This window comes from Falco biarmicus, chromosome 9 (genome assembly GCF_023638135.1).
Source record: "Falco biarmicus isolate bFalBia1 chromosome 9, bFalBia1.pri, whole genome shotgun sequence".
In the NCBI taxonomy this organism is placed as follows: Eukaryota; Metazoa; Chordata; class Aves; order Falconiformes; family Falconidae; genus Falco; species Falco biarmicus.
This window is the reverse complement of record NC_079296.1, coordinates 36,760,298-36,768,360: the sequence shown is the minus strand read 5'-3', so window position 1 is coordinate 36,768,360 and position 8,063 is coordinate 36,760,298. Positions and strand designations below refer to the sequence as shown.

General features: G+C 45.9%; 1 long non-coding RNA gene across 2 annotated transcripts in view; it reads right to left on the bottom strand.

Annotated features, from left to right (window-relative positions):
- Window positions 1–1,017: 1,017 nt before the first annotated feature.
- Window positions 1,018–8,063, bottom strand: part of LOC130154800 (uncharacterized) — a 54,293-nt gene continuing 47,247 nt past the window's right edge. For both annotated transcript variants that reach the window (XR_008823860.1, XR_008823861.1), the window contains exon 18: window positions 1,018–1,101. This is a non-coding gene — a long non-coding RNA (uncharacterized LOC130154800). The remainder of the gene's footprint in view (window positions 1,102–8,063) is intronic.

Here is an 8,063-nt window from a genome sequence, read left to right as displayed (position 1 = left end):
TGAAGAAGGGGACATAGGAAGATAAACAGATAAATCAAAACCTTGCAGAATAGCCAAGAAATTCAGAAGTAGCTTTGCGGAGAGCACATTACAAGGAGACATCTCAGGAGAGTCTGACTGCAACACAAGGAGGACAGGGGGAAAAAAGCTTTTAGCACCTGTTTGCTTGCACTTATAAATAAGAAAGGAGGCAACCGCAGTATGAGGGGACAGCAGACACCCATCTTCCCTTGAATCCTGGTTGCTGTCCTTCTGTGAACTCCACACTTCATCAGGGCTGCGGCCAGGAAACCTACGGCTGCGGCTCCAAGAGAAAGTAAAAGGGGAGGGGAATCACATCCCACTTCCTAATGAAGGCGGGCACAGAGGAGGCGCTGAGAAACATATCACCTATAATTAGAAGGCAAGAGTCATAAATACAACAGCTGAATTAAAAGCAGAAATAAGTCCACAGCAGAAAAGCAGAGCTGAAACACAGTCAAATTATGTCCCCAGCTGCAGCGTTTGACCAGCCCTTGAACCTGGTTTACATCACCACTGTGCTTTGCGTCTCCAGCCAAAGGACTTCACACATCCAAGGAGATGACGAGGGCTTAGCTGACAGACTAACTCTGAGCACGCAGCCCCCTACACCAGCAAGACATGGGAAGAGCCCCCTTTCCACAAACAGGGATGGAGATGCCTCCCCCCATCATTAGTTTCCAAGGCTGAATATGTTTAGCATGGATGATAAAGCGTAATCATTTCAGAGAGCTGTTAGAAGCAAGGTTACAGACACTGCTATTGCTGATTAAAGAACTGAATGCACTTTGCTAAGGTAGAGCATCTTGCCCTTTGCAACCCAGCACACAAGGTCATGCAGCACAGGTCCCTTCAGACAGAGGCCAAATTAAACCAGCTATTTAACACAGAAGGGTGTCCAGATCACTCCCCCACCTGCTACAGGGCACACTGAGCACCCAAGGCTCCACAACTGCACCAGAGCGAGCCCACAGCTGTAATCTCCAGGCCTTACCACCAAAGAAGCCCAGCTGAATCAGCAAGGTCCATGTCAACTCGCCCATCCTCCTTGGAGTCCTGCATCACTTGGCTTTGCATCACCTAACAGGAAAGACCAGTGAAGAGAACAATGTCCTGAATAATAACAAGCAACAAATAAAGATGGGGAGAGGGAGAAAAGCAGCAAAGCAATTTGCAAGCCCAGTTCTGTGGTCACATAATGGACAGAAGACCACTGCAGCACACACAGCAAGCTCTTGGGTTTTCATCTCCTGTAAGGCACTCCAGAAATTCTGTCTTGTCCTGTAGGACGAAGTTCAGGGTGTTTGCACCCATCATCAGTTCACAGATACAGAGAGGGAGGGCTGTGCTTTAGGCTACAGATATTCCAGACACCAGCTCCTCACTCCTAATCAAGGGTGAGGACAGCAACAAAGCTGGAAGACTTCAGTCCCTCTGATATGAAGTTATATCATAGCCTCTACTCATCCAGACATCCAAGCAAAGCTTTGGCAAGCAAAGCCAAAGATTTGACACCGTGCCTGCAAAAGGTAATAAACACAACCAGTGCTGGAAGAGCCTACTTGTCTGTCAAGGCCTGGTTTCATAGCATCAGAGGAAAATTGCCTCTGACAGCCTAGAAAGCATGGCAGTGAAGTCACGGAGCAACACCAAGATGCTGTGACCTCCAAGTCCTGTTCAAGAGACCGGCAGACTCCTGTCCTTGCCCAGCAGGACAAGGGAGCAGCTGACCACAGGCAGCAGCAGTCCCGGCTGGAGTCAGCCTCCTAGCCAATTCCACTGACACGTGGAAAGAAGACACACCATCAGCTATTCCCCAGTTATTTTTAGTACCTGATGACTTTTCTGGAAGCACGCCACAGTGGCGGGTCACAGAGATGAGTGCAGAAGGGACAAGCATGGCCCCTCTGCCAGGATCACACCAGCAGCAATAGGCGCCAGCCAAGATCTGAAGGGATCACTGATAAACACAGGAGGACACCAAGCACGAGCTCCAGCTGCTCTTCCTCCATCCTCCTCTCTTTCCCCATTCAACTGTGGAGCAGCAGCCAATGCTAGCCCCAGGGCTTCCTGCTGCCCACTCTGTCCCTGCACAACCCCAGAGGGGATGCAGGGTTGGCAGCACTTGCACAGAGAGACCAGATCATCTCAAGACCATGGACAAGAGTCAGTAATTATTACTGAAGAGACAGACAGGGCATTGCTCCTGAAATGGGATAAAGGCCACAGCAAAAAGCCTTGTAAGTCTGGTCCTAGGGCAAACTGGCAGCTGCATTGCAGCACCTCCAAGCAAATTGCACCCACCAGCCAGGATGACCACTTCCCACAGCCCTGACCGACACATAAGTTCTCTTGGCATCTCCTAGACTGCTCCTGGTCATCAGGAGAAGCTCAATACTTCAGTAGGGATTAGGCTGAAAATTAATGATGTTTTCCTTTATGCTACCAGACAGACGCACTGGAAAGGCATGAAGGCAGGCAGTTCAGCTGAGAGGTCCAGCAAGGAATTCAGCCTAGTTTTCTACCTCATCTAACATACTCCTCCCAAAACAGTCTATAGAACAGCACCCCAGAAGCAACGCATTAGGGCAATGGCAGTGGGAGGAGACGACAAGAATTGGACTGGGTGCACATGGGAGAGCAGCTGGAGTTGAGCACAGCATTGCTTTTGGGTGTGAGTTACCAAACAATTATCAGTTTACTCTCTGCCTGCACTCAGGGGGCTGCAAGTAGAAAGACTCCCATGCACTGCACAGCAGGGCTCAGCTGGTACAATCTTAATGTTGAGGCACCCTAACTGAGCAGAGCCAAGGTAACACTAAATAAATAAAGAGAAGTCTTGAGAATTTCAATATTATTTTTTGCTACTTTAGGACCCAAATCAACAAAGGCAGGAATTGAGGAAAACCAGGATATGCAGTGCTATGAAGTTATTCTATGGACACACAAAATAAAGGGCTTAATTTGGGGGGGGGGGGGGGGGGGGTGTTTGCATAAGACATAGCCCAACTGCCTCATAATTGGCATATGAGGTTTGACTTGGTTAGGATCAGACTATGTACAATTCTGACAATGATACAGCTGCCTTGGGGCCATATTCTGTGGGTCCACACCAAAAAAAATGGGATGGTGAGGAGTTTGAAGAAGCAGGCAGAAGTTTTGAAAATTAAATTCTTACCAATTCACCCTCTTTAAGGTCTTGTCCCATCAAAGAGGAGTTTGACCAGTCACACCCCAGTGCCATCTCCACGGTATCACTCAACCCACTGCAGGGATTTGTCCCAGGTAGCACCCTGCAGCCTGGGAGCTCACAGCCCGAATCCCTCCCTGACGCTGCCAGGGAAGCTGGAACCCAAACTGAGCCTTCTGCAGGGCTGGGTCCTCTCAGCTGGGTAAGGCAGCTCATGTGGCCCCACAGTCCTTCCTCAGTGACCCAACCACCAGGTCTGGGCACTCAGTTGCCCCTCAGTATGGAAGGAAGCACAGCAAAGGCTTCCCACTCTGCTGAGAAAGTCCATGGTTTTATCCTTGCATAAATGATTTATTCAACTTTACCTGTGGCCCAATTATGTGTCAAAGCATTAAAGGAATAAAAAACCTTGATGTGTGCAAACTGTTGCTTTACTAAATTAGTTGGTTGGTGGCACTGTTTAGGATTATTTTTTTAATGCATTCTGATCAGATAACTTTTCTGTTTTGCTTTATGAAAAGAGAATTGGTAAGAATGAATATAAAACCTGTAATAATGAGAGGGAAAGAGAACAGTTTTACAAAAGATGGGCATTAACAGGGTTAGAAATACATGCTTTCAAGATGCGAGACTGTAGGTTAGGAAATGAGGTGAAGCATCACAGTGAAGGAGTTTCATTTTGGCTGCCTTCACTTCCACATCCCCCCTCCCCAACTTCCACATGTGGTGCGATTGATAATGATAACTAAATGTATAATTGAAATGAAATGAAGGCAGTGTAAAGTTCAAACAGATGCACTTGCTAGTCCTTTGCAAGAGCTGTGCGCATGCAGAATAGAAGTATTAGTGCAAAGCTTTGCTCCCTCATCAAGAGGAATTGTCTGAATATCTGATGTAGCACGCGTGCAGCTAAGGCTAGTTAAGCGGTGACACTCCGAGAATATGAATGAAGGCAGGCATTTTTAAAGGCCTTAGAGGAATTAGGTGCCCAAAACACACATAGGCAGAAATTTAATTCTCCTGAAAATCCAGTATTTCAACTACCTTGCTGAACAGATCTCTTTAGATAATCCAGAAAGCTTATATAATACCCTTACAAAGTTGTGGGGTTTTTTTTGGGGGGGCGAGGGGCGGGAGACGGGCGACAGGACATAACGCTTGGGGTTTAACATTATGATTTGGTTGCAGAAGGCATTTGGTCTTATGCTTCTCCTCACAAGGCCTCCAGCCTTTTGGGAAGCTTCAGAGTGTATTTTCTAGTTATTACAGTAATAAATGAAGAAAGGCTCCAGTCTAGTGTAATGGGTACAACCTGCAAGCAAAGAAATCCCTTTTCTTCCTCACACCCACTTGCATCCATCCACTGCCTGTATTTTTAGCAAAAAGGCAACTTGAATGCATAAGCTTCATTGCTGCACCTAAACCAAACAGAAACATCCAATCTTGTGAGCCAAAAGCATCACTGGTGCCATCCTGGAAGCATCCCTGTAGACAAGGTGAGCTCAGCAACCTTACTCTCTGCACCCCTTTCACAACAGTTTGAGGGAAACACAAGCAAAGACACACAAAAAGCCAATTAGGGTATTATGAAGCATCTCTCATTTGCCAGTCCTAGAAAGAGCTGTGCAAATAACGGGGTGTCCCCCAGAGCTCAGGTTGCAAACTACTGCCATTAAGCCTCCCAAGGCTGCTCAGCATCTGTGGCTCCCAGGTTGTGCAAAAGGGAGTACACTGGATTTCCAAAAAGCCCTTCTCCATCAGTGGGATGAGTTATTTTCAGGGCCATATTGCACAAGGGCTGGAAATAGGCTCCGATCACCATTTTATGCCTATTTAAACCAGGCAGGAAATGGCAGAGTCTCACCAGGGAGTCTCCTACCTGCGTGGGGTTTGGCAGAGCCACCTTGGTTGGAGGACACCACCTGTCCCCTGCCTGGCCTCCTCCATGCAAGAAGGACAAATGGACAAAGAGGGACTGGGCACAGAGATAAAAAATTAAAAAGCACCAAGAATACTGCAGGCTCCTGACCACAAGGGAAAGTTATTACAGTTAGAAGAAAGCCACCTGCATCAGAAGGGAATGAAGCCAGCAACCAAGATATGTTATCAGGGGACAGGGAGGAGGGCTGGGACGTGATGAGAATAGCCATAAATATGAGGCTGAGGCTGAAATCATAGAAAAATAAGGAAAGGAGAAGGAGGGCTGAGCTACATGGCATCCCTGGTTCAACGGGTCCGGCCTTCCTGCAATCTCCTGCTAAAAGCAGGAAGGGTTTTATCCCCTCTGTTCCCACGGGGAGGCTGGTCCAGAGTCTGATTGCTCTCCAATTGTCAGAAATGATCTTCCAGTTTCCAGGCTAAATTTATTCTGGGCCTGTTTACATACATTTGTTCTTGTGCCAACGCTGTCCTCAGGCATAAATAGTTCTCCTTTGCTGATGCTCTCCCCTCCTCGTCTTCCACCAACGTATTTATAGGCAGCTATCTTCCTCAGCTTTCGTTTTGCTAATTTAATTAAGTCAGGCTTTCCTCGCCTTCCCTCTGAAAACACTAGTTTCATTTTTTTTTATCATGTTAGCAGCCCTTTCACAGCCCCAGTTCTTCGGTCCAGCTCCGGTGTCCCTTCGAGGAAAACAAGAGCCATACAATTGCCAGCAGTGATCTCTCCTAGAAAACAGATGCTTGTGAGCCGTGTGTCTAATTGCAAACTAACAGAGACAGGCTCATCTTTTATCCTGTCAGCTATTTTGATTCAGTTAAAGATCATAAATAGTGTGCTGGAACACAAGCGAGTCCCGTAGTGCTTTGTAATGTATTCAGTTTACATTTTGGCTGAGTTGTCTCACCATAATCCTGAACCGTTCTTCTTTTTCCAATTACGCTACACCACTTTGTGAAACCATATGATGTCCGTCAGATTAAATATTATCCTATTCGGTGTTAGACAGCAGCTCATATTGCAAAAGGAGAAAGCTACGTCCAGCAGAGTGGAGAACAATAAGAGGTCTCATCCCTGCCTTTCTTGTGAAAAGACAGAACTTGACAGCAGACTATATGGGATGTAAATATTGCTGTTTCACTTAGCATTTGGGGAAGAAGTCAAATCCATGGACTTCTTAACAACTAAAGATTATGCAAGAGTGGCAAAATATGGCAACTACAAACACAAGATATATTTAGGTGATCAAGGCTAGGGAACTTGGATTCAAGAATTTTAAGACAGTCAGCCAAGGAGGCATTTGGACTGTTTAATGCTCACTTTAGTAAGAGCTAGAATATCAGAAAAGCTTTCAAAAGATGGAAAAAGCTAACATCACATCAATATACATACATAGCGTATGGTGAGCAAATCCACAGAGCTTTAATGAAACTAGATTTTATGTTATTTTGTTTAAATATTTGATTAACAATGTTAACAAAGTTAGATCTCTCATGCCACTAGTCTTTCTCATTTTCTAACTAGGTGCTGGTACTTAGCACGGTCTTCCTTCAATGTGAGTGAAAAAGGGACAGATCAATAAATGCAGCTAACTGCCTCAGGACTCGCCCAGGGCACAGCTCAAACCCAACTGCAATGCAGTCGCCATCCTAATCATTTCTGGGAGGTGATTAGTTCCTGGATATGACATCTTAAGAAAAGCAGAGGCACAAAAACTCGGTGTCTTTGCAGCTGGTATTAGGCTGACATTTAAAGAAACTCTGTCGAAGAGCAGCTCTGCTTTTCAACCTATCCAAAAATGTTTGTTAGCCAACCAAAACCAGTTTTCTGCCTCGTGTAAGCATGCTTTTCTCCCCTTCTCACCAATGACCTAGAGCAGCTCCTGGGCTCAACAGCAGCTTTGTTGCACTCCATGCAGAATAACAAACTTCTCCCCCTCCTTCTCAGTCTCCTTTTGACAGCAACCAGTGCAAGCCATCCTTCACGTCACCAAAAGCAGAGGCGAAGGTGTACATCACTCTGTTTCGGTGGCCATTAACCCTGGGGAGGTGCCAGCGCTCTGTAAGGCAGTGCAGAGGGACACAATATTGCCCCCATGCACCACTGCATCGCTGCTGAGTAAGGCATTATTTTAATACTGTATCCCCTAATGGCTCATTGCAGGACTGGGTACCGTTTCGTGGGATGATTTTTGATCACCCAGCAAGCAAGACAGGCTCCCTCCAGCCAAAATGGAGGAGAAAAGGTGCAGCCAGAGACCAATTTGCTGTAGCACAACTGCCAGAAATAGCAGAGAAAAATGGAAATATCCTCAAAGAATCCCTAGCCTTACAATAAATAAGGAAAGCTGTTGTCAAGATGTAAAATAGGCAGTAGATAACTGTTCCTCTGGCCCTATTGCACCCCACTACAATTTGCTCTCCTACAAATAACACCTGCCCATTTCCTTTGCAGAAATCACATTTGGTGCTGGCTCAAAGCCACGAAAGCCAAGACCATTTCCAGCAGCATTAGAAACACAACCAACACATCAACCAATTGTCAGAATGACAAAACTAGTGGGAAAAAATAAGGGAAAATATGTTCTTTTCAAGCACCTCCACAGGGAATTTGCAGAAATTGGGTGTTAAAAACAAAGCAAATGGCCAGCATCCTCCAACACAACTCACTTCATCTGTGATTTTACACTTCTGCATTACTGGGGCCTTCCTAAGCCAACAATTTCTACTAAAAGAGAGAAGTGCCTGCTACAGAGGACTCAAGGTGGTCTTGTAATGGGTTTCTTTCAGCTAGAAACAAGCAGATCTAGCATAAACATCTCCTAGCTAAAGGAAAATTATTAATACCAAGACAGCAACTGCAAAACATCCAGCATTGTTGAAATATTAGCTTTTAATTCTAGCATCGCAATTC